Raw genomic sequence first — 27,334 nt, 5'->3', positions numbered from 1 at the left:
GCCAGGGCTGTCTGGCCTGTCAGGTGAATATCAGAGCACCAGGAGGATTGCCCCAAGGTCCCTTTGAGTTGATCCTTGCGGATGGGTAAGGCGAGTGTTGAAGGCATGTGTACTGGAGAACAAAGCAAGCGCAGTGTGCTCACAATGTTGAGTCAGAAGGCTCATTGATATTAATAACCTGATTTGAGAGATGACACTGCCAGTTCACTTATGGGACAGGAGCAAACAACATTTTGCTATGTGGAATTAAAAAAGGAAGCCTTAATGCTGGAGGCAGGATGATTCCGACAACTTTAGTACCCATCAAGGGTAAGCTTGAGATCAAAGTGAGATATTCTAATGATCAACTGAGTGACCCTGGATGAACAGCATGGCCTAGACATCATGATCAATTCTGTTTTTGTGAATAAAGATACAATGAAGGTAGAGCTCAACATTTTTGTACAGTTAATATGCAAATGAGCTTGCAAGATAATTGGTGTATATTCTGGGATGGTTTTTACCCACCCCAAAGACCTTCTTACCAAAAATTGTTTTAAACTTCCTTCCTTCCTTTTTCCCTTCCTTTTTCCCTTCCTTCCTTCCTTCCTTCCTTCCTTCCTTCCTTCCTTCCTTTCTTTTTCTTTTTATTTTTGAGATAAGACACCATGTAGGTAAAGCTGGCCAATAACTTACTGTGTAGCTGAGGATGACCTTTGACCTCTAAACCTCTTGTCCTCCTGTCTGTACTTTCCAAGTGCTGGGATTACAGGTGTGCACAGTTACACTTATCTTTGATTTGAAAACTCTTAGGTAAAAGATGTTTTCCCAGTCAGCAATGAGTTAAATTTCCAAGCATATATTTGGAGACACATATGAATCAAAATCATCTACAGAAGGTTGTATCTTCATCTTTAGGCACCTTGGACCCAGAAACAGCTAGCTAGCTACAGGATTGAATTTTACTTGCATTTATTTAATTAGTTGGTTGTTTTTTTTTTTAGTTAGTTTTTGTTTTTTTAAAGACAATGCCTCATATCCCAAGCTGGCTTCAAGTTCCTGATCTGTTTGTCTCTCTTCTCTCAGTGCTGAGATAACATGTGTGCCCCACACCACCTGGCTTGCTAAAGAATTTCAGAAGAAGGGGCTTAACCGTGAGACCCATGAGAAAGTGAATTTCTATGGGGGTCTTGGCATCACTATTTTCACCTTGTGCATTTGATGTTTGCTTTTGAGTCAGTCTAGAAGAGGCTGCTAAGGGATTAACCCCAGAGCAATGGCCCATCATGCTTCCTTCTCATGCCTTCAAAACACATGCATCATTCAACTTCAAATAGGATGTGGTGAATTTCATCTAAATAAAAAGTCAGTATTTTTTATGGGAAAGGAGTTTTTATTTTTTTTTAAGATAGAAATCTTTTTTTAAAAAATTTTTAAAATTTATTTATTAATGAACAATTTCCACCTCCTCCCTGCCTCCCATTTCCCTCCCCCATGCCTCCTCCCTCTCCAGTCCTCAGAGCGGTCAAGGTTTCCTGCCCTGTGGGAAGACCAAGGTCCTCCCCTCTCCATCCAGGTCTAGGAAGGTGAGCATCCAAACAGACTAGTCTCCCATAAGGCCAGTCCATGCAGTAGAATCAAAACTCAGTGCCATTGTCTTTGGCTTCTCAGTCAACCTTCATTGTCAGCCACATTCAGAGAGTCCAGTTTGATCACATGCTCCATCAGTTCCAGTCCAGCTGGCCTTGGTGAGCTCCCATTAGATCAACCCCACTGTCTCAGTGGGTTGACGCACCCCTTGCGGTCCTGACTTTCTTGCTCATGTTCTCCATCCTTCTGCTCCTCATTTGGACCTTGGAAGCTCAGTCCAGTGCTCCAATATGGGTCTCTGTCTCTATCTCCATCCATCACCGGATGAAGGTTCTATGGTGATATGCAAGATATTCATCAGTGTGGCTATAGGATAAGGTTAGTTCAGGCTCCCTCTCCTTTGCTACCCACGGAACTAGTTGGGGAAATCGCCTTGGCCACCTGGGAACCCCTCTAGAGACAAGACTCTAGCCAACCCTAAAATGGCTCCCTTGGTTAGTATACCTTATTCCCTGCTCCAGTATCTACCCCTCCTCCATTTCAATTATCCCATTCCCCCAAGCTCTCCCAATCCTCCCCTAACTGAGAGGGTAGAAGAAAAGGAGTAGAAGATAAGAAGACATGATTCCACCTTTTTTTTTTAAAAGAGTGAAGTTAAACCTTCAGCTAAAAAACACTAAAACTTTTGCAATATCTTGGATTATTGAATATTGGTTTCTGAGCTTAACTTTATAGTAGCTAAAGACATTTTTGTCAATATATATTAGAAACTCATGCAATTTTCCAGATCCACTCCAGTAAAAACTCTCTCAAATGCAATGTGTATTCACCCTGCCTACGTTCCCTGAGAAAGGAAGCAGGGGAGACGAGGGCAGAGCACATAACCAAACAGCAAGAAGATGTTGTATTGCAGACATAATCAGGAATTTCTTGGCTGTGCCTTCCCACTTCCCTATTTTTGTTTCTAGACTAAAATGACAAACAACACATTCCACTTCCTCTTTTTCTCTTATAACCTAGTTATAGGTCTGTTTTGCTTGAGGTCAGTTAAATAGTGCCCTTCATTTAGAGGTTATGTAACCGTAATGTAAGAGGCAAAACCATTCTCCATCTGGTTTTCTGAGACACATCAGTATAACTGGACATTGCAGAACTACTCTAGTTCCCAAATGCAAGAAGAAGTGAATTTTGGTATTTTCCCAAATGATAGCTCAATATAAGAGGGTGGGGAGGCACAATTTTATAGTTCGTTAGCGTATTAGTTTCTTTCCTATTGCTATGATATACCACCATTGCAGCTCATAAAAGAAGGCAGCTAGTTGAGCTCAACTTTCCAGAGGGTTAGAGTTCATGATACTCAAGTGAAGGTAGGCGACAGAAGCAGCTGAGAACTCACCTCACAAAATGTAAGCAGGAGGCAGAGAACACGGTGGCAATGGTAGGAGCCTTGGGAAATTCAATTATTGATACATCTCCTCCAACAAGACCATACCCCCTAACTCTTCCCAGACAATTCAACCAACTAGGGACCAAGTATTCAAATATGTGAGCCTGTGAGGGCCATTCTCAGACAAGCTACCACAGTTGATGTTCATCCCATAAAAACAAAACACAATAAACCCTAAACACCTAACTTGGAATAATAAGATGTAATCATGTAAATTTTGTTTATTTTTTTTACCGTGTGAACAAACAAAAATTGGAAAGTTTTATTAGTGGCTAAGAATCAAGCAAAACATATGATTTTCCCATTGATGAGCCCTGATGATCTGTTAATTGGAAATCTTAACAAGAGATCTGGAATTATTGAAATTCGTAACAGGGATGTATGATCATATTCCAATGTTTTGTCTCTTTGTGTTAATAGCTTTTAATCCTTTGAGACCATCCATTAGTCTGTTCCCAGGGGAAGAAGATAAACTTTCTTGTAAATCTTTAAATTTCCATTAAAAATAGTAACATAAAATTAAACTACCTCATACTTAAGCATTATCCAGGGAGTCCGCCTGATTTCAAGGGTTTAATATGGATATATAATGGCATGCTCTCAAAACTCTTAGCATTATAGTGAGGATGAGTAACTGCAGAACATTTGTATTTATCAAATACCCCACCCCCAGGTCTTATCACTGGTCTTCAACATTTGAGCATATTATCCAGGAAGCTGGGACACATATCCACATATGAACAGCTATATAGGTTTATATTTAACATCAAAATGTGCACGCTTAACATGAACTTTCATTTCAGTGGGAACATCAGATGGTGATGTCTGTCCTGCCAACAGCTGTAACACCCAGTATAAAAGCTGGACGATCACTGTTCACTTGTATTATGTGCTTTCGATGTACCTGTCAGTGTAAGGACTTCACATGTCTTCACCTTGGTAATCCTCTCAACAGAGTGTGAAGTCGTCACTAATTATCCTCCCCTTGTTAAATTTAAGGGAGGAGCACAAAAACATTCTAACTGCTTTGCCCGAGGTTGAAAAGCAAGGGAGTTGAAAGGTTGGACTTTTGAATCCCGGAATTGAGTCCAGAGTCTGGGCATTTGTTAATGTAATTATACAGTCTCCTGAGACTACATGCCTTACTCCTCATAGTTCAAGCCCTCAACTGAGCAGATGAGGGCAGTGTCCCTTCTCTTCACAGAATCTCAAATGAGAATATTTATAAAATTGGATGGCATGGCAGAGGAGAGGTTAAGTAAGGTTTAACTAACACTGGGTATTTGGAGAGTCAAATGGAAGCTAACTGCTTTATAAGTAGTAGAATAACAGCTTCCTACCTACACCTGACTGAGGAGCTATTTACAACTGTTGACTTCCTGGGGAGGAGGGAGAGTCAGTACTGTTTAAGGACATGGTCCTGGTAGATCGACCATGTTCCAATGGATGGACCCACAATCACAGGCAGCTCAAATTGGACTTTGGGTTATAAAAATAAAACAAAGAGAACACAACATTGAGAGAGGGATTTTAGAAAAAAGTTCGGGGTCATAAAGAAAGAGATCATGTGAATTGCGACAAAACAAAACTTTACTCTTGATCTAGATGGTGGGCTTCTCACCAAAGCTGAGTAGCAAGCATACTGAGATAGGACGTGCACTTGGATTTTATTCTGTCTCAGGTGGTGATTCTGTCCTTTCCCCATTGGCTGAGATCTGACATCAGTCATTCTAGACTGGCTATTTTGAAAAGGATTGACATGAAGGAAATGAAGAGGAAAGCTCAGTCACTTCAGTCTGAGACTGTAGCAAAGCATTTGTGTAAACAATGGTCTTATGGGGAGTTAAACATCTGCACAAAATTCCTGCAGATTGGGGGAGATAAAAAGATTCCTTGTTTTAAATACATTTTATAATATTAGATAAAAATGACTAATATTTAATTTTTTAAAAGGATAAATCTGGGAGGCATTGGGGGAGTAGTAGGTGGTAAATATAATCAAAATACACTATATATGAAATCCTGAAAGCATTAATAAATTTATATATTTAAAATTTTAAGATGAATAATTTAAAAAGTGGTAATAACTATGAGGAAAATGAAGGAAGCAGGGAAATAGAAAATTCTGAACAAAAGGAATATTTTTGACAAGGTATTTAAAAACTTCACTGAGTTGATATTTGAGCAGTAACCCAAGAGATTAAAAAGATAGACATGTGCAAAAATCTGGAGAGGAGAATTCCAGATGCAAGCAACAAGAAATATAAATGATAATTTGATTTTCTTTATGTTGTTGCAGTTTTGTCTAATTGTGAAGAAAATAAGGGAGCGTGATCTTTCCTTATTTATTTTAAGTTCACCATTTTAATTTGTATTAAGAATAGAGCATGTTAAGTTAGAAGTAAAAATCAAAGAAACGAATGCTTTGAAAGTGGAACCACTACCAAGTTTTGTAAATGGACTATACAGAAAAGAAGAAACAGGAATGACTAATAAGTTCAAGTAACTGGCTGAATAATGGCACTATTATCTCGACTGGGAAAGATAGAAGATGAGTTTGGAGATTCAAAGGTTGATCTCTATTGCTTTGGAGAAAGTTAAGACAGCAGATGGGACAGGAACTAGAAAGAATGTGAGCATATGCTTACCTATTTTCATGATCTACCAGACATTGACATAAGTTTGGGACAAAAAAAAATGAGCAAGTGATGATGCAGAGTTTAAAGGGGGATGTATGAAAACTAGCATCCTTGATTAAATAAGAGAAGAGAGATAGACCATATGGTAACAGGATTTGCCTGACCCAATAATCCAGTATAATATGAGAAAATTTAGTCCCAGACAGAGATACGATGGAGTTTTCAAAGTAACATAGCACAGACTTTAAAGAGAAAAATGTAGAGTTCAATAGTTCAATAATAATAATAATAATAATAAACTTTGATTTCTGGACTTACATAAAGTAAGGAAGATAATGAGCAGGAAGGTTGATAATATACTTTTTCTGATAGAAAAGCAATCTTGTCACAAAAACAGAGTACAATTTCCAGGAAATGTTTGATGCATAGGAAAACATGGGGTTGCAAGCTTAAGGTGAGATCTCAGCCTGTTTGCACATTTACCTGCCCTGGCAGACAATGATGGATTTACCCTGAGTTGGAGTCATGCAAAGTCTTTCAATTGAAGATTATACTGGTAAGGTAACTAAGTTTATGTGCAAAAAAATTATCTTAGGGTGGAAATAAAAAATCTTTGTTAAGGGCAAAGTGATCATCAGTTGGGAAACGTGATGTTATTGATAGAGTCAACAGACTGAGTTTCAGTGTAACAATATAATTGTTACAGTGAGAAAAGGAGAGTAAGTTAAGTGCAGAGTTACAAGTGATGTTCAGAGTAAGTTGTTTGCTCTCTGTCTCAAAGATGATCAGTGCAGCAAATGGTGTATGAATGGAGAAATCAGTGGCCAACTGGCATTGGTAGAAAATTGGTGTGCCAAGAAAGGAGAACAAAGAATTGAGAAGTGGGATTATCTAGTCTCTTTCTGTTAAGAGTGTTGTCTCTCTGAAAATTCTGATGGCAATGGTAATGGAAGGAATAAGGTAAGACAGACAATCATATTTTCAGTGAAGAAAACAACAACCTGGAGAGAATGAGTGGCAGCCCTTGGGCGAGTATTGCAGAGTAGAGACCTACAGTGTGAGTCCTAAGAGAACAGAGACAGTTTGAAGGTAGGTGGTGGTGTCTGATGACAAAAAGATGTGTATTCTAACATAAATATGAAAAATGGCACTCGGTAAAAAATAGTGTGATGATAGCTTATGCTGGAGAGGTTGAGGGGTAAGGGAAACACTCCTCTATTGCTCGTGGGAGTGCAAACTTGTACAGTCTCTTTGGAAATCAGTATGGTGATTTCTCAGAAAACTAGGAAACAACCTACCTCAAGACCTAGAAATACCACTTTTGGGTATATACCCAAAGAATGTTCATTCATACCAGAAGGACATGTGTTCCAACTGTGTTCATAGCAGCATTATTCATAATACCCAGAACCTGGAAACAATGCAGATGCCCCTCAACTGAAGAATGAATAAAGAAACTATGGTACATTTACACAATGGAGTACTACTCAGCTGTAAAAAAATAATGACATCTTGAAATTTCAAGGCAAATGGATTGGTACAGAAAAAAAAAACATATTGCGTGTGGTAACCCAGATACAAAAAGACAGAAAAAATGTACTCACACATAAGTGACTTTTAGACCTACAGCAAAGAAAAACCAGCCTACAATCCACAATCCCAGAGAACCTAGACAATAAAAAGGACCCTAGGAAAGACATACATTGCCACGGATCAGCTCAGGGGAGCCACTCAGACCGTGGGAGAAGCAAAGTCTTGGTAACAGGAAGGCACAAGTTCGGCGAATGACAGACAGACACAACACACAAGAGAGTGTGCTGCGATTTTACTGAATTCATGTTTTCATTATATTGTTTTCAAACAAAGAACAAATCAGAAGGTCATGTATCCTTGGTTGGCACAGTATGAAAGCTTCTTTTAGTCACATCAGCGATATTTAAGAAAAGTACATTATTAGGAATAAGTTTTAGACATAAAGCATCCTTAGAAGAGGAAATCTTGTCCTTGGGAATGTAAACCTCAGACAAGTGGTTTCATCTTATGAATAGAAAGTTTCTGTCTCATTATCGCTATCATGGCCTTTCCTCTTTCTAACCAAATATACCTAATCAGTTCTCTGCACCTGCTGAAATATACTTTTTTGTACCTTCTTATGCAGCAGACACTATGGGGGTTGGGATCTAGCAAGCCTATCCATAAAGTTCAAAGTATAATATAACAGTATTTGTCCATCAACATTAACCCATCTATTCCCTTGCTCATCATACACCCCGTGTATGACAAAGGTTCTTCTGTAGTCTTGTACATTCCCATACTGTGCTTCCCTATCCGAGAGCTGTTCCTGAAGATATAATCCTTGTCTTGTAGATATAAGAACATCACTATTATAAAAGAGATTTTGCAAAGCCCATATCCCGCTTAGCCAGCTACTCAAGAAACCCGTCTATGCCCCAACAGCAGCCAATACCGGGCTGTCTGCCATTGACCTTCAGGAAGCCTAGTCCCACGGGACACGTAGCTCCAATCCGACATAATGACATATGTCATGTCACACAGACGACACTGGAGTTGGTGTGGCAATACATAGATCTACATAGGAAGGAGAAAAAGACAAGATCTCCTGAGTAAATTGGGAGCATGAAGGGGCACAAATGAGGGTAGAAGTGGGGATAAGGAAAGGGAGCAGAGAAATATGTACAGCTCAACAAAAACAATACGAAAAATAGACAGTGTGCACTTGGGTCAGAGGACACATTTCTGCATTAAAGGGTATGCATAAAATAATATGGCAAAAACTCAAATGGAAAGTATAACTAATATGCAATGTTGGTCCAATGGTTAGTATGTATACTTGTTATCTTAAAGCAATAGTCTCATTGATAGTGGAGGAATAAAGCTTCTGGAGGTTGAGAATATGCTCCAGGATGTCATGCACTTACAGTGGAAAGAACCTGGATTTAACTGATCAGAGAACCTGCCCTTCTTTCATCATGTTACTGTCTATTCCTTCACCTTATCTTCATGGAAGGAAAAATGTATTTGGATGACAAAACTACCTTATTTTTACTCTCATGTATTCTCAGAAAGCATATATCAGTGTTGGCTGAAAAGCTAAAATGCAAAAACCAAAAAAAAAAAAAAATCATTGGAAGAAGAAAAAAAAGCAAGGGAGAAATCTCCGGCTTCCAGCATCTTCTTACCTATTTATAACGATAGGTACAAACTTACACATACACGTAGAGACAACTAGATAAAGTTATCATTTTAATTGAATAGATGTCGCATATAAGGGGCATAACAATAAAGTATCTAGGAGAGAAGCCACTGTGCACTGGAGACAATGGAAGGCTCTGTTGAAGATGAAGGGTGAAGGTGATCTGTAATGACAGGAGCAAAGAAGATGTATTAAGTAGAAGTGAGGCCATGGAGCAACTTCTGGCCTGTGAGTTCAGTCTTCAGCTTGTGGAATGTTTACAGGTGTGTTATGGTGGCCTTGCTTATGTTGGCTGTTTTCTCTGTGTTCCTTTTGTCTTCCTTGGGGGTTCAAAGAACTTGCCTCATGTTCTTTAGTATTTATCAGCGTAGTTAGTAGACAACTTTGAAGACTTGAGAAGAAAATAAGGAAGCATCTTTGAATTCAGCTTTGTTTCTCTGGATGAGATTATCTTTGATTTTAGGGTAACACTAATAGCTAACAATAAGGCGTGCATCCAACAGAACGTTTAGTTATAATTTTTTGGATTTGATCATTAAATATGATTTTCAAAAAATTTTCTACATATAAAATTTCATTGTGGTTTGGCAAAATGTTATTTTGTTATGAACTTTATCTTCATGAAAAATCCAATGGAAGCTTCAACGAGTCCTACCACGGATATTAATAACTCCCTACAGATATTTATTATTCCTTATTTCCTATCTTTTAGTTCAAGATAAATAAAAAGGGGTGCATTCTTGCTTTATTTGTAACTTTATCGGAAATATGCTAGTTTCCAATTTGAGATGTTTTCAGGATCATTTAACTCGATATCCCATTTAATTCACAATTCTATCCCATGTGTTGTTGTAGGACATCGGTGCTATCAGACATCATCTTCTCAGGTCAACTCTGACCCTAATAAAATTGTTCCTGAAGTTCAATTCCACACTCTGCAAAAATCAACATGGTCCTTCTTTTCCTTCCTTGTTTCTTTTCTAGGCCAAATTTACTGATGGATTAATGGAAGGACATCAACTTTTAAAAGTAATGCATATACTTCTCTCTGTCATATAGTCATATAGCATATATGTAGATATATATGTAAATATATACACACATATCATACATACACATATGTATATGTGTAGATACATATCTATCTATCTATCCTCTATCTGTCTATTTATCTATCTATCCTCTATCTATCTATGATAAAGAAAAAATCTCTATTCATTGTTACCTTGGTTATGTTGTTACTCAAAAATAGTGTAGTATCAGGTTTACTTATACTTAAGGGTATTTTCATTAATTAGCCTTTTTTTCATTCTCAATGTTTTCAACTTTATATTTCCTTTTATATTCATTGGGTTTAGAAAAATAAAGGACCTTACATAATCATTTCCTGAAGTATAAGAGGGGCAGGAGAGGTGGCTCAGTGGTTAAGAGTTTACTGCTCTTACATTTCAGGTCCCTGAACCACATTTGGGTGTTCAAAATTGCCTATACCCGCAGCTCCAGGGGAGTCCACAGAATCTTCTAGTGCCTGTGGGCACCACTACACACACACATGCGCGCGCGAGCGCACATACTATTAAAAATTAAAATCAGAAAGAATGAAAAAACTAAGATGCATGTATAAAGAAAGTCAACCAGTTAGCCTCAGAGTGAAACATGGTTCTTTCTTATTGGAACATAGAGGCACAGACATACCACACACATACACACACACACACACACACACATCCTAATTAAGCTTCTACCGCAACCAAAGCTAATATGTGCTAATATGGGGCCTGGGATTACAAGATAAGGAAGATGAACACAGGAACAATTGATTACAGTACAGTTTGGTATAATAAATTCATGTGCAGTCTGGTCTAGAGGTCACAAGAGGTTTATGGAGTATGGCTTTGGAGAAACAGTCATATGAAATTAAGCTAAAAAATTCAACTAAGATTCCTTTAAACTGAGAATAAAAAAGAGGACATAAAAAACAAAACAAAACAAACAAACAAAAAAACCCAAACCAAACAAACAAAAAAACCAGACAACCACTTGAGTGACAGGTATGGAGGTATCAAAACTGCATAGGTTATTCAAGGAATGGCCATTGCTTTCATCTGGCATCAGGTTGATGAAAGAGCAGAGTCATGAGATAACTGGGGAGGTAAGCTAGACCTGGTTTTGGAAGACCTTGTTACTATACTGCAGGAGTTAGATTAATAACTTTGTAAGGGACAAAAAAGTGCTTAAGTCAGCATATTAGGAATGCAAATTGTGATTGCAGGGAGTGTGTATCAAAGAGAAGATGCTAGTGACATAATTCACGTTCTGCATGATTGGGCTCTGCCCTAGAACAGTTTCAGGAGAATTGAAGGAAAAGGAATAGAAGTCGGACCTCAACATCCAAGCAAGGACAAGATGTTGACCTAATAGTTTGAGAAGGTGAGGAAGGAACTGAAGTTGCCTTTTGTACAGGATTGTAGTGGATCACATTGCATTAGCATGCACTATAACAAGCTCACGAATGACACAGGAAAGCAGTCAAGGTTCCAGCATCACACTCTGAGACAATGGTCACTTGTGAATGTCTACAATTAGCCTTCTCCAAAAGGTCTTCTTGGAAATGGATTTTACCCAACTCAAGTTTTTAAAGGATAATATCTAAATTTCTTTCTACATTTTAGTAGTAAAGAATAAATCTAAACTTTTAGTTTTTAAGCATAAATGATGTTTTAAAGGCCTATTTTCAAGATTGATTAAACATTAATAAATGTACAGGTTTGGGAATACTTGAATTTGAAGAAAGCATTTTCAGAAATGTAATGTTATAATCTCTTCTCATGTATACACAGATACACATATGAATGTGTAAGAATTTTTATGTATTTACAGGGATACACATATATTTTATGTTATATATTTATATATATTATATTTCATGTAATATATTTTATAATATATTATATATAATACATATTTTATATATTCACATAATATTATTTAGGACGTATTTGGTTTGTTATATATTAGGAATTATTTTAAATGCCTTGCAAATATTTACTGAATATTCAAAACACTACAGAGATTTTTGTTAGTTTATTGATTAAGGTTGATTGTTTGATGATTATTGTTAGTTCAAAGAATCTCTGCTAAAGGTTACAACAAAGTTATTTAATGGAAGAGCTTGACTTTGAATCTGAATTAACGGCATTAGAGTTCTTAATTTTTTTGTTTTTCTGTTTTATTTTTTTAATCCTTAAAGGATATAAGGAACTATCATTTATCATTATTCTTGTGTATTAGTATTCAGGTGGAGAGCCAATCGAACTTTCACGGATTAGTTGTCTGAAAGTTATATGTTATAGAGTGTACTGGATGGAAACTAATTAAACTAGTGCACAGAACAGGGTCTTTCAATATGTAATTTAGTCATGAGTTGGGGATCATTAAAGACTGGGCCAACTCACATAAGGGAAAAATATTCTTCACTCATAATTTTTATGTCAGTTCTTTGCAAAGGGATGAGAGTGGCTACAAAGATTAAAGGTATTAATTAGTAGTGGAAAATTAAACCTTATCATGTGCATAAACACAAAATCTCCATCGATTATTTAGGCCTCCTATTCACTTGTTTGTATTCCCAGATGAAAGTTCATTGGATCCTGGAAGTCCAAGGAAACACATGCTACTTACAGTAAATGGGCTGGCTGAGGAAATGGACTCATGAATGGGCCTAGTGCCCACAGCGCCCACACATGCATGACTTACATTAAAAAACATCTATATCCCTATTTCCTTTACCTGATATTGGTTAAAATTTGAAAGCTTACCTTAGAAAATGATGCAGGACTTGGAAAGATAGAGGGACTAATTTTGAAGATATATGTGTATATACACATGCATATACATGTGTGTGTATAAATATATATATTCTTGCTCATATATATATATATATATATATACATATATATATATATATATACTGGGTTATATGCTTTAATGATCCCAAGATAGTTTGAGTATACTGAAACACATTCTATTGTTCTAGGAGAAAGATGGTTTGACCAGGAATTTATATGAAATGTTTCTCCTGTATATCCCTATTTCCCCCAAATAACACAAACACATTTATTTATTGTGTTGTGTGCATTTAAGTGTAATCATTTTTATTAGCATGTATTGATTATGTAAAATATTGGCTTTCATTATCATCTTTCACACACATCATATTCACCTTTATCCGCTGGTCTGTGTACCTTCTCTTTTCTTATTGATAGTCCTTCTGCCCTAATAATGTCCTTTTAAGTTTTTGCCTAGGTTCTTCTTGATATTTGTGGAAAATTATTTCAGATGAGGTAAAAAATCAACACACTTTATTCTAACCTTCAACTTTTACACTAATTAGCTGAATGATATTGAGGGAACTTTGTAACCTTTCTTGTTCTAATCTATGAAAAGGCATAATACTCTGTATCATATTTCTCTGTTTGTGATCATTAAATAACAGAAGTAATATATAGTGCAAGAAAGTCTTGTTTCTTCTGAACATTTCATTCTATTTTTTAGATGTTGGATGTCCCACAAAGACGCATGTATTAAAAGTTTGACATTTAAATTGATACTATTGGCAATAAATGAACTTTAAGAGGTAGAGCCTGGAATGGGGTCTTTGGGTTACGGAAAAATGACTTCAAAGGAAATTGTGGGACCTTGATCTCTCCTGCTTCCCTCTCTTTATCCTCTCTCTCCCTCCCACCCCCTCTGTTGTTTCTCTCTTTCTAGCACCCCCCTTCTCTTTCCTACTTCTTACTTGACTAAGTATGAGAAGAGCAATGTTACTCTACTATGTTTTTTTTAAACAATAAGGCCAAACAACCACAGACTCAAACTCTAAAGCTGTGAGTTCAAACAACCCCATTTCTTTGATAAATTGATTATCACAGGTATTTGTTATAGTGATGAAATTTGAGTAATACACACTCTTCTCGATTTTACATATGAAGAGTACATTGTAATAAATATTAGGGGGGAATGAAATGTGTGCCTGTGGTAGAAGTATCCAGTGTTTGCTTTTAATTTTAATGATAAACTATCAATGATACAATTAGCTTTACACATTGATTATTTTTGTTATACTCATAGTTAAATTGAGCTGTGAATTAAAAATAAGACTTGCCCACAGTAAAAATATATATATTTTTTTACTAGAGCACTGAACTGGGGTCATTATTCATTGACTTTTCAGGAAGTTCTATGACATACTCTCTAGCAGCATGGAAGTAGACATCAGATAACCCATGACAACAGTGATGAATATTAGTATAATAACCACTCACACCCAGGCATTCACAGGATTTGCTGTGATGAATCCAGACAACTGTTACACATGGTAGAGGTCATTGTTATTGTCCTTCCATAAACAGGGAAATGGACTGAGGCAGATAAATTTCCACAGCATCACACAATGAGGAAAGGACAGATGCGTTTGACCTGGGTCATCTGAACTCATACTCTGGACTGTTCCCAGGATACTCTATTTCATTGCACAGAAACAATGAGAGAGAGAGAGAGAGAGAGAGAGAGAGAGAGAGAGAGGGAGGGAGGGAGGGAGGGAGGGAGGGAGGGAGGGAGGGAGAGAGAAACTAAAAATCACTGGATTTCCCCCTCTAGCCCTAGTGTTAAAGTGTTAAAGGAGAGGGGGTCTCTCAGGCAGGATAAATCCTGGAGATAGATAATAAAAGTCATGGACAAGATTTTAGAGACTGTGCTTCCACCAGCTATTGCTTTAAGAACCGTGCACATATTGATTCTTTTAATGCTTAAAGCAACCCTCAACTCTTAGAGACATCATCCACTACTTTATGTTACAGGCACCAATGAATATTTACTTACCTGTGGCTCTGCAGTGAGTTAGTTGAACATTTGTGTGTGACCCCAGGGTTTCTGACTTTAGGGGTTTGGGTAGGATTACTTACACGTTGCCTCTTTCACAAGCTGGCATTAGATAAATTTTGGGGAGATCTCTAGCATCATGATGCTGAAAGCCAGCCAGGTAGGTTATAGAACAATAAAGTCACTGTGGATTGGGTTTAAAATCAAGAAGGAGACGGAGGTCTAATAAGGCAGAAGAGGCAGACTGGTCCTGCTAGGCACATAGCAGGATTGTGGTTTGTAAGTATAATGGGTAGAACCAGCTAACACATTTCAAGAAAGACAGTAGAATAAAGAATAATAACTAAACTAACTTCTGGGTAAGAAATATGAGATTGTAACTTAAAAGTAAACAAAACAAAACAGCACCAACACCCATGTGCCAATTTCATCAGTAACTCATAATGGAATAACTAGCATGTGTCCACTCGAGTGAGGAAGAGTGAGATGGTCAAGGGCAGGGGCTCTTAGCCTATGTACTCTGTCTCAACACTGATCCATAGGAAAGGGTGGCTTTCTAATCTGCAATAGCTCATACCCTGTTTAATCTGCTATGACAATTTATCAGTGTTGTTGGGAAGAAAGGCTTCAATAACCATAAATCAGCTTACTGGGATAAAGCTGAATTCATATTCAAGGGCAAGAATGAACTAGTGTGTGTCAAGAGCCATGGATACAGCTGTGAGACTGGGTGTCTAGCACTCTTTCTAGATGTTACTTCCAGGACATTTTCCTGGATCCAGTAGGCTTTACCTCTTAGCAACAAAATGATATTCCAAGCTGATATGCACCGTAGCTGTTTTTATTTTCCCTATCCATCTCAGTATTTTCTTTGAGTATTGAATTATTTATCTTCTCCAGTCTGTGTCACATAGTCAACGGTGGTCTAAAAAGCACCTTCTATCATATTTTTTTCTAATTCATTTATCCATTGTCTCCATTCCCAAACCCTTTGACAAAAGAAACTGTTATTTTAGTTTATTTTTCTCTTTTTGTACAGTAAATGAACATTATGGGTCTGTATGCTTTGTTATGATTTACGTTTATGTTATTATATCAGATTGCTGAATTTCTTCCGTTTTTTAACTCACTTGGTATTTAACGGTGTTCATATCACTTTGGCATTTTTAGTCCTTTGAATCCAACAGTAGCATCATACTCATGGTTTCCCGCAGGGTGGACTCTGTACTGTAAATAATTATTATATGATTTTAAAAGGCCTGAATCTCTCAGACTGTAAGCCCAGGAGAGCTTAAGTAGGAATTTCTTTGGCACAGATATCAGGAGAAATAATGTTCACTTGCCATCATTGTTTGCATGTTACCTAACTGCTCTTCAGAATGGTGTGTTTTCAATTCATGTATTTATGAGGAGCATATACTTCTTGGGTGCAAGTGTATTACTTGTTTGTAGATCTGTACTTCACAACTCAATACAGAAAAAAAAAATGTTTAGTGTGAGTTTATTGAAAAAATGAGTGGGACCAGATACGCCAGTCCAGCTAATGCAAAAGGAAATCAGCATGGTCAAATATAAATGAGACCCACGCGGCTTAATTTGCCTACATGGAAACTCTTTCAGTTTGCCCGTGAAGAAGAGAAAAACACTATTCAAAAGTTGCCAGAGCTTCGGGACTCTGTGTCCTGTCTTTGAACTGCTGTTTCCTCAGAGGAATGGAAGTGATTTCTATTATACTGAATATAAAGGGCATGCTCTGTGGAGCTTCCCATAATTGTTCCACGAGCAAACTGTACTTCCAACACCACTTCTCCCAGAAATCAACACTGTTTCCCCTCTCACTCTACCTTCCGGTTAAAAAAAAAAAAAGAAAAAGGAAAGAAAGTTCCTGTTTGCGATGAACAGAGGTCGGGTTCTCCGTGGGAATGTTCACAAAGAACTGACATCCTCTGCAGACAATGGCACCGTGTCATAGGGCACGTGTTACCCTCCACATCGGGTCCCCGTGTGGAATGTGTGCAGCCTGGGATAGCTATCAGGGAATGACAGACTTATGGCAACGTTGTGGGTCAGTGCCAAGCCAATTGGGAGGTGGTCAATAAAATGACACAGGATTCTGGACTGAAATCAGTGCTGGGACAAGAGTAGGAGTTTTGGTAACACAATCCTAGAGCATTTCCAAGCATGAGTCTAGGGTCTAAAGGGAATCAGTGCAAAAACTATATTTTTTCAATTTCTTATGGCCAGAAAAATGTAAATGAGAATAAAACTGGTTAATTCCACCACTTAGCATAATCTCTAATGTTTGAATTTTACACCATGTCTTTATCACCAATAATATTGAAAAATTTAACTGCATATTCTGTGTTCTATCAGGGTTTCTGGTATAGTGAAATACTGACCAAAATAAAACACCAAAAATAACGGTGGGAGGATGGGTTCATCTGGTCTTTACTTCCACATTTACAGTCCATCTTCAGGGGAAGTCTGGTCAGAAGCCCAACAACTTGGAGTCAGGAACTGAAGCAGAGCCCACAGAGGAGAGCTGCTTACTGGCTTGTGTCCATAGCTTGCTCAGTCAGCTTTTTGTTTTTTTATTTTTGTTTTGTTTTTTAAGAGGGTTTCTCTGTGCAGCCTTGGCTGTCCTGTAGGTCACTCTGTAGACCACACTGGCCTTGAACTCACAGAGATCTGTCCGCCTCTGCTTCCCAGGTGCTGGGATTAAAGACAGGCACCACCACAGCCCAGCCTCAGTCAGTTGTCTTAAACAACATAGGACTACCTGCTCAGGTGGTTGGGCCCTACCGCATCAATCATCAATCCAGAAAATGCCCTACAGACACGCCCACAGACCAGTGTGAAAGAGGCGATTGGTCAACTGAGGTTCCCTCTTCCTGTAGTTTGTATCACTGACAAGTGTCCAAGGTGTGTTAACCTCATGTAGAAAGGGGAACTATTTAATAACAAGATGGTAATAGTTTGAGATTAAGAGAGAACAATTTTAGCATTGATAAATTGATGACTTTTGTTTTGTCGTGAAGAAATCCCTGATAGAAAGAAATGGAGGGAAGAAAAATTGTTTCAGAAGTTTCATTCCATGTTTAGTCCACACACTTGGCAAAAAGTCACAGCAGTGAGGGTAAGTGACAGAGGAGCTTTTCCATGGTAGATGAGAAGCAAGAGAAGAGGTATAGAGGAAGGAGTTAGGAGAGATACAGTCCCAAGTGTATATTCTCAGTGACCGACTTTCTCCTCCTGGGATCCACTTCTTACCTTTCCTCACCTGTCAATAATACTATTATTGTTAACCCATCAAGTGTTTAATCTATAAATTAGGAGAGTTCTCAGAATTGTATTACCGCTGTAAATACCAGCAGAGACACACCCAGAGGTATTCATCATTAATCCTCTAGTGAAATGAACTGGCAGCTTTATCTGATAATTTAACCTGACATCATCTGAGAACCTAGGGAACCAGGTTCCAGCATTAGTTTTGGTAGAGGTTGGGTGATGTAAGATTTCCATGTGGAGGGCTTTGGTATCTCTAAAGCAAATACAATATGTGGGATACCGCTGAAGTCTGTTCTGATGTTAGTAAAACCCTGGAAGTTTCATTAAATCTTGCATGCTTTCTCTCACAGGGGTTGGGTGAAACTAAGTAGCTGATTCAGAATTTTATATCAATTATCAGATTGCATTGCTCACCAGGAATAGTTATAAAAAACAAAACAGTTTTCATTTCCCCATTAGCTCAGCAGGTTGTTTGTCCAACGTGAGTATCATGACACATAGTAAGGATGAAGACAAACTTGGAGAATCCCCAATACAGTGATGGATATGAATGAGTCACGACTAAAGATGTTCTTCTCAAATGTTGCCTCTGCAAGCTTTTCTTAATGAGATTTGACTGACTATGTGATCAAAATAGCTGCGAAGGAGAAACACCTTACAGACAATCCCTGGAAAAAAAAATCATAATTTCTGAGTTTGTGATTAGTCACCGGATCTGGCGTTAAGTGATAATGGCAACATTTTCATCCCCGATCCATTTGCTCCCTTTATGCTCAGCATCATACTGTGCCTGGATCATTCATCTGAACCATGGTTTGCAGACACAGTAGATGAACAAGCAGAATAGCAGGCTTGGTAACCTCATGTGCCACTGAGTCACTCTACTGGAAACAGGTTATTTTCAGCTTCCTTGCTGCATGATGAAACTTTGTTTAAAGATAACACACAAAGTAATAAGTAGCTGGTGGTCAAAGTCCTAAGTAGCTGATTGATGATCAATCAAAATTGGGGTCCCATTTCCTTTGACAGACTGGCTTAATAATCCTTCAGTAATGTCTTTATCCTAATGACTTCCTGGAAAAACCCTTCAAACAGATACCTGTGTTAAGAAAAGAATCCTTCAGTAATGTCTTTATCCTAATGACTTACTGGAAAAACCCTTCAAACAGATACCTGTGTTAAGAAAAGAATCCTTGGGCTGGAGAGATGGCTCAGAGGGTAAGAGCACTGACTGCTCTTCCAGAGGTCCCGAGTTCGATTCCCAGCAACCACATGGTGGCTCACAACCATCTGTAATGAGACATGGTGCCTTCCTTGCCAGCAGTACATTGTATGCTTAATAAATAAATCTTTAAAAAAAAAAAAAAGAAAAAAGAAAAAAAGAAAAGAATCCTTTATTTAAGAGAAGGGAAAGGAAAAGTGGGAGGAGCAGAGGAAAAGATGAGAGTAGGGAAACATCTGCTCTGGTTTACTAGATTGTGCAGCTATTTCAACACAGCTGTGCCAAGTTACCACTGAGTTTAAACAACAGAGGCTAGCTTCTCACACAGAGAGCTAGGGAGCACACTATCAAGGTGCGACAAATGCATTTCTATTCTGAGGAACTTTGGCCACCATCTTGTTGTGCGTTCCCATAGCTTCTTCATGTCTGTATGGGAAAGAGCAATGGAGAACCTTATTGTTCATTTACAAGGGCCTGGTATCCTCCAGGAGCTACAGCCTCACGGCCTCCTTCAGTCTTCTGTATTTCCCAAATGTGTCATCTACAAATATCATTACATTCAGGATGAAGGCATCAACATACAACTTTACAATGACATGCTCAGTGCATCATAGAAGATAATTCCTTACCCTGTCTCTGCATATTTTCAAAAGCAGACAGAGTAAGCCTTTTCCTAAACTCACTTTTCAAAATTCTCATAAAAAGCCAGGCATGGTGGTACATGTGTCTATACTGTAACTCAGGAGGCAGAGGAAGGGGATTGATGAGAATTAGAGCACAGCCTGGTCACACACTGAATTCTAGGACATCCACATCTACATGATATCTCGTCTCAACATATTGTAAAACAAATAGCTTTGAAAGACGGTTAATATCATTTTGGGAGGAAAAAGAGTAGTTTTATTTTTCAACCAGTTCAATAAGTATCGTGCCTCTTTCTGGAATAGAGTTGCTGTGCCAGCTTTGGAGGACTGGGCCTCCTATACTCAGGGTTTTGCTTCTGACACAATCTACAGGGTCTGCATGTGTCTTTGATGTTTGTTTTTGCTACCCATGGAAATTAAGGTCCAAGAATTAATTAGTTCAGATATCTTGACTCCAGCTATTATTGTGAGCAGTAAGCCTCATTTGTATTGTCCTGACCTCATGTTTTAGCCAACGTGGACTATTCATGTGTGGCTTGGTGCAGTGGGATGATGCTCTTGTACAACATAAAGATCTGTCACTCATACTAATTTAATAAAACGCTGATTGTCCAGTAGCCAGGCAAGAAATACAGGCAGGGTGACCAGACTAGGAGAATTCTGAGAAGAAGAAAGGCAGAGACACAGTCACAGGCCAGAGACAGAGGAAATAAGATAACAATGCCTTACTGAGAAAAGGTTCAAAGCTATGTGGCTAAAGATAGATAAGAATTGTGGCTTAATTTAAGTTATAAGAGCTAGTTAGTAATAAGCCTAAGCAATAGGACAGTTTATAATTAATATAAGCCTCTGTGTGTTTAATTGAGACTGAATGGCTATGGGACCAGGCAGGACAGAAACTTCCGTCTATAGCTTGGCTTTCTCAGGACCTCATGGTTGACTTCCAAGGGTAAGCATGCCAAGAGTAAAACAGAACTAAGGTAAAACTGAGTGATGTTTCTCAGCCCATTCTTAGGAAAAGGTTCACACAACTTCCCTTCTGCCCCTTTCTTTTCATCATAAGTGAGTAACACAGTTGGGGTGACCCATAGTCAAAGTGGGGGAGGATTAGATTTTACCTTTGGGATGAGGTACATAAAAGTATTTCTGGACATGTCTTAGAACCATTACAGCTGAAGAAATAAATGTGGGAGTAATTTTGTTAGTGATAGCTGGATATTATGAAGCAGGGCTTCTTAGACTTTTCTACTTATCACCACTTTTTGCCTAGGAAAATTTTTTAACAGTCTTAGGGTATATATATATATCTTTATATATGTATATAAAGATAGGTATGCTATACTAATTAAATAGTTACTGGTAAAAAACCATAAGGAAATTTATTTTGAAACAATTCTCTGCACACATAAAATTTTATTATTTATTAAAGATGAAAGCAAATTATTATAACACTAATAAAAATTAAATCTTGACTGAATATTTACAACTATAAGTCATAGAGCATCTTCAACAGATATTAGGGCTAATTGATACTTTAATTTTATAATTATCAATGCTGAGAATGCTGTTTCATATAAATGGTAGAAGTAAGTTTAGGATCATTTCAGAAAATTTTGTTAAGTTTCTTCTAATCCCAAGACAAAATTCTTTTGATGACTTTTTAAATGACACTAAAGTCATCAGTTCAAATGACCAGTTTTAACTTTATTAGAAGCAACATTAACTACTCAAGATGATATAGAGCAACCTTAAATTTATGATTTGAAATCATAGCAATTTAGGTCCAGCAAGGTATTACAGTGAGTAAAGGTACTTGCTGGTTAAGCCTGAGTTTGATTTCTAGCAACCATATGATGGATAGAAAAAAATCTGAACTCTCTAAAGCTGGCTTCTGACATCCACCCATGTGTTGCTATGGTATTTTGGTGATTTGAATGAGAATGGGTAACATAAGCTCAGATATTTAAATATTTGGTTCCCAGTTGGGAAGGATTGGGAGATGTGGCCTTCTTTGAGGAGGTGTGTCACTGAGGTTGGGTGGGCTTTGAGGTTTCAAAAGTCCATGACATTTCCAGTCTCTCTGCCTCATGTTAGTGGATCATAAGTAAGCTCCTAGCTACTGCTCCAGCACCATGCCTGCCTGCCTGCTGCCATGCTCCTCCCCAAGATGGTCATGGACTCACCCTCTGGAACTGTAAGCCCCTAATGGGCTCTTTTTCTTTTATAAGTTTCTTTGTTCATGGTGTCTCTTCACAGCAATTGAACTAAGACAGGAACATATGTGGATGTGCATATGTGCACACATACACAGCACACACACACATAGGTAATATAAAATAAAATGAGAACAGAATCCCATGAGTTTAGGCCTATTCCTATTTTCTATATGAAGCTATTACTATTAGTTAACCCTTAGTATCTACTTTCTGATGATCACTTCATTAATTTAAACTTACTGTTTCTAATCACTCAGTAGAACAATCAATATGTATCCCACTACAGAGCCTTAAGAAGGATTTGTTTTATCAATAAAGATACAGAAGTCTAGGGAGAGTACCTAAGAATGGCTTGGTCAGAAGAAGGAAACAAGAAGCCAGACTCCCCAGCGTTTTGCTTGGCTCAGTCTAGGACCATAATCAGGAGGGATCCTTCTGCCTCCTTAAACACAGGCTTCTACCAGAAAGAAGAGGCATTTGCAATTGCTTTACAAGTATTTTGTTGTTGTTGTTGCTGTTTAAGCAACCAAATAAAATTTTATTGAAGTGTTAAAGAGGTACACCCCTAAGCTAAGGAGAGGATGTGAACTGCTAAGCATTGTGGGTGATTTTTTTTTTCGTTTTCTTCTTTTAATTTAAAAGATTTTCCTTTTAGCTAGGAACAACAATTGCTGTGGTGCTCTAATTAGAATCAGACTAACAGAAGAGAATACTAATGGACTCTGAACTTTCAGAGAGCACAGTTCTGTCCTGAAGGAAGCCCTGTGTGAAGGACAAAGAAAAGGAAGGAAAAGTAATGATAGATCTCACCCACAAACAAGCCCTGTTTGGGAGCAAAGGACCACCTCCTAATTCTCAGAAATGCTTAGGATACAGCCTTTCTCCCCAGTCATGACAAACGAAGCCTCTTAAATAAGCGGTATCAGTCATGTCCCCAAGGCCAAAACCTTCCAGGATTAAGATGAAAGACAGGATGTGGTTGGTCCCCTTGTTTAGTAATCCTCTGGTATTCAGTTAGGAAGTAGTGTTAAACTCGATTCCATGAAAATGTTGAGCAGCTATGCAGGGGCAATATTGTTTAGCCTTAGGAGAATAAAAAGAAGGAAACCAAACCCTCAAGGAGTGGCCAGTCTTTCTGCTGACGTAGACAAAAGATAGAGAATAGGCTGTTAGCATAGATGCAGTTCTTATTATTAGTTTTTAAAATCGTTCTTCAACATAACCTATTTCCATTTGTCACATCATCCTTCTTATCTGTCCGTATTTAAGTTACAATGCATTTGAAGCAAATATTTATTGAAAGTGGTTCTATTCAGAACCTTGGATATTTGAAATAGAGATTTCAGAGGTGGAAACCTATATGTAGTATCCAAAATATGGAGAAGAACAGCAGGTGATTGGTGAAGTGGGGACTAAAGTATATGGGAATCTCAGGATTGAGGGATCCCAATGGTCAGTCATCCAGTTTAATGATGAGCCTTGGCTGGGGGGAAAGAATCCATTTTGTAGGTTTCTATTCTTCAAGTTCTGGAAAGCCTTTTCTTGGATTGAGATTCCTGCTAGTCTAACAGACTCATACTAGAATTTTATTTCCTTAAATCTATCATTATTTTTCCAGACTAAATTCATGGGTTTTGGGTTCTTATAAACTCAGTGGCAAACTTATACTAACAAGTGTCTCCTTGGGAGAAAGAAACACTGAATCACATATTATGTGCCAATTTTCATGTGTTAAATATTCCGATCATGGTAGATTTAAAGCTACAATCAGGACGTCGGCAGAATCTCAAAATTCCTAAACGTTTAATAACTGGTTCCTGCGGGTCTGTAAACTTCTTTCTGTACATCCCTGCAGATCTGCCAGCTAAGAGGTTGGCTCTCATGCTCATCTCTCCTGTGCTTGCCAGCTTTCTTCCAAAAATATCAACTTCACTGAAAGCCATTCATCCTATGCAATGCATGAGGGGACTGATGGAATTTCTTCTACTGTAACCTTTCTCATTAGGAATCAGAAGTGGATTTTCCATGAAGTGATTGAACAAGACACCCAATTTGGAAAAAAAAAATATTTTCTAATATACCAAAAGGTCCTGAAAATTGTAATAATACTTTTTTAAATCTCTTTTTTTTTGTAAATACGTAAAAGTCTTCTGACCATTCTAAACTTGAATCTCCAAATGAACTGTGAAGATGCCTCTCCAACCCCTCACCCCACAACACACATACATTTTCACCATGAACATGAACTCACAGACACTACGACTTTGCTTTTATATGGTATCTTTCTATAATTATAGTCTCTTTCTATAACCTTAACTCTCGGGTTATTACAAATCTGTACCATCAACTACCATGAAGCTCAGTCTATTTCAACAAACCCTGGTTAGACAAAGGTATAGCATTTTTATCAATATGCCAAAATGTTTGACTGTCTAGGGTTTGTGGTGACAGGTAATCTCGGTGATTTTTCATTGTGGATGTATAGTTCTATTTACACACATTTTGGGATAATGTATATCAAAGGTGATGATCTATACCTTCTAGAAACTCTTAAGTCTTTTAATTCACATAATTCTAAATGCCATGTAAGTTCATTGACATTTGGAGACTGGTGAATGTAGATGGTGAAAGCCCTTGGGTGGGCCACTCTAGAAAGAGAGTAAGCTTGCAATTCTATTTCAAACATAATCAGCTGCCTAGATTCCATGCCTAAAGTTAGCTAATACATTTTCATCTGTTAGTAATTAAGAGTTATTTTAAAATGTTCCCCGAGCCTTTCCTCGGCATTACCTATAAATCAAATTACAGAAAAACAATTTGATTTTGAAATCATTTTGGGAATATTTCCTTCTTCATCTGTCTTGCTGGTATGCAGCATTTGCAGAGTTAGAAAAGGAAACATGAGAACCACAACCAACTGTGACAAAAAAGAAAAATAGAAATTCAAAATTAAATACATAAAGCAAAGTCGAAGCAGAAACATGTATTACAAAGAGACCTGCACAGCCCACAGAAGGATGAGGTCCAGGGGTTTAAAATCTAGACCCAAGAAAAGAGGATTGTAAGTCGATTCACAAAAGGTGTGATTCCAAACTCAGCAAAGGGATTATTGGCCTTATTTAGATTAAACTATTTCATTCAGCGAGTGCCCCATTCTTTAAATGAGATCTTGCTTACAAGAATCCAAATTTCTTGCATTTGTCGAGGAATAATTTCATTTAGTAACATAAAGAAAATGGACAGTGTCTGAGAAGCACCTTCATCCCTCAATCATGCCCTACCTGTTCACACACCTTTGCTTGTCATGCCTGTCCAACTTGTCCCCAAAGCTCTTTTCGTCTCTTGCCAGTCCTCAAGACTTAATCCTCCTCCCTGAAGTTCCATTTGGATCTTTTCCATTTTTATTTAATTCCCCTATTTGTAATGTACTATGCTCACTGAGAGCATTCATTGTACACTGATGTATTAAACTAAATTCTTTTCATCCTTTCTATTCTGTAATTTATGGTGCCCAGAAGCAGAGGCAAATATATTATGAAAAGAAGAAGGTAAAGTTACTTAAGACTTTGAATTATTCCCATTGATGGTACTAAATATCAGGTATTAAAAAATAAACTGCAGCAGACTTTAGCTTTAAGGGGTGATTTAAGTCCTCCGGTTGGGTTTCGGTCCTAGTTATTCCACTACAGACACATGGCTTAAGGTCTTGGGATATCCTGTCCATCTCTGAGAGCTATTAATTCAAGAGCTATTAGGTATGTAAAATAAAACAAACACAAAATGCACAGAATAGAACCTGTCACATAAGTTCTTAGATTATGCTACCAATGGTCATAGGATTTATTCAGAGATTATAGACATCATTATATATTTGTAAAGTATATGCCATCTATAAATGTAACAACAGAGAACAAAGCCCATTATGTTAAGTGAGAAAGTGAGTAGCAAATAAGATTTAGAAAAAAAAAAGTGAAAATTTTGGGGGCCCAAGCATGCAGAAAGACAGCCACAGGCCTGCACAGTGCCCCTTGGCCAGCACAGGTGGGCACCACTTTGATGAACAGGTAGGCTCACATGATAGGAAATGGAAGAGAAGACATCCTGCACTGTGGAGAGAGGCGGAACTGGAGAAAGGAAGGTAGTGAGGAAGAAGCTGATATGGGTGACCTACACTGCCACCTGGGGCCATGTGCTGTTCGGGTCTGAACTGCCACGTTGATATCAGAGGGCCACGATGTGACTGGGGCCATACCAAGAGTGCAATCACCACAGTGATGTCTGGGCCCAAGCTGCAGCAGAGAGACAAGTCTGGGTCCATGGTGGACGTCCATGACCCTTATTGCCACGGAGGGTGAGGGGGCATGGGAGAGCTGGCCCCAGTAGCCTGGGCACGGGAGAAGTGGTTCCGCCCCTCTTCATTTGCCTTGTGAGAATTGCCTAGCCACCAGATCCGGAGACCTGACCCTGATAGCGTGGGCATGGGAGCTGACCCTGACCCTACCTGATGGAATGGGAGGTCCCAGCAGAGGCCAGGATTGATCATACAAGTCCACATCCAGGGCTCTGAGTTGGCAGATCCCAGCATCTATGTTATCTTCACTTGCTGGAACAAGGGAAGGGACTGGTCCTGTGGTACAGTAGCTGCAGAATCTCCAGCATATCTTAGAGAAGTTTCAGTGAGGGTCTGTTATTGATGGTATACCAGCAGCCAGAGGCCTTTTTAAACCAGACCAACCAGAGCAACTACTCAATGCAATGAACATTTGTAAATAATACTGCTTGAGCAAAAGCACATACTAACTACATGACACTTCACAGCTTCCTATTGACATTGGCCACTATGACAAAAGAATCTTTCCTGGAGAGGTGGTAAAGACGGAGGGTTGAAAGGTTTATCTTTCATTTTTAAATTTTCTTTTGGGGGCAAGGCTACAGGGGTGGCAGGCAGACATAGAAGGACTGGGAAATGCTTGGAATTGCAGTGCATGGTGTGAAATTCTCAATCAATAAAAATATGTTAAAAAGTGGAAATTTTTCTCAAACATGGAAAACAAAGATTAAATTGTGGGAGAATTGTCTGTATTCTGTCAATCATGTTTTAAATAAACGCTGATTGGCCAGGCAGGAAATATAGGTGGAGAAACCAGGCAGGAAGTAGAAATGATGTAATGAAAAGAGAATTCTGGGAAGGAGGAAGTTGATTCCTCCCACTCCT

General features: G+C 38.2%; 1 pseudogene; it reads right to left on the bottom strand.

Moving 5' to 3' along the window:
* The window catches only part of LOC130867605 (elongin-C-like), a 31,549-nt pseudogene extending 5,112 nt beyond the window's left edge, over positions 1 to 26,437 (bottom strand).
* Positions 26,438 to 27,334: the final 897 nt, after the last annotated feature.

This window comes from Chionomys nivalis, chromosome 2 (assembly GCF_950005125.1).
Source record: "Chionomys nivalis chromosome 2, mChiNiv1.1, whole genome shotgun sequence".
NCBI lineage: Eukaryota > Metazoa > Chordata > Mammalia > Rodentia > Cricetidae > Chionomys > Chionomys nivalis.
Note: the sequence above shows the minus strand (reverse complement) of the source record. Positions and strands in the feature narration are given on the sequence as shown.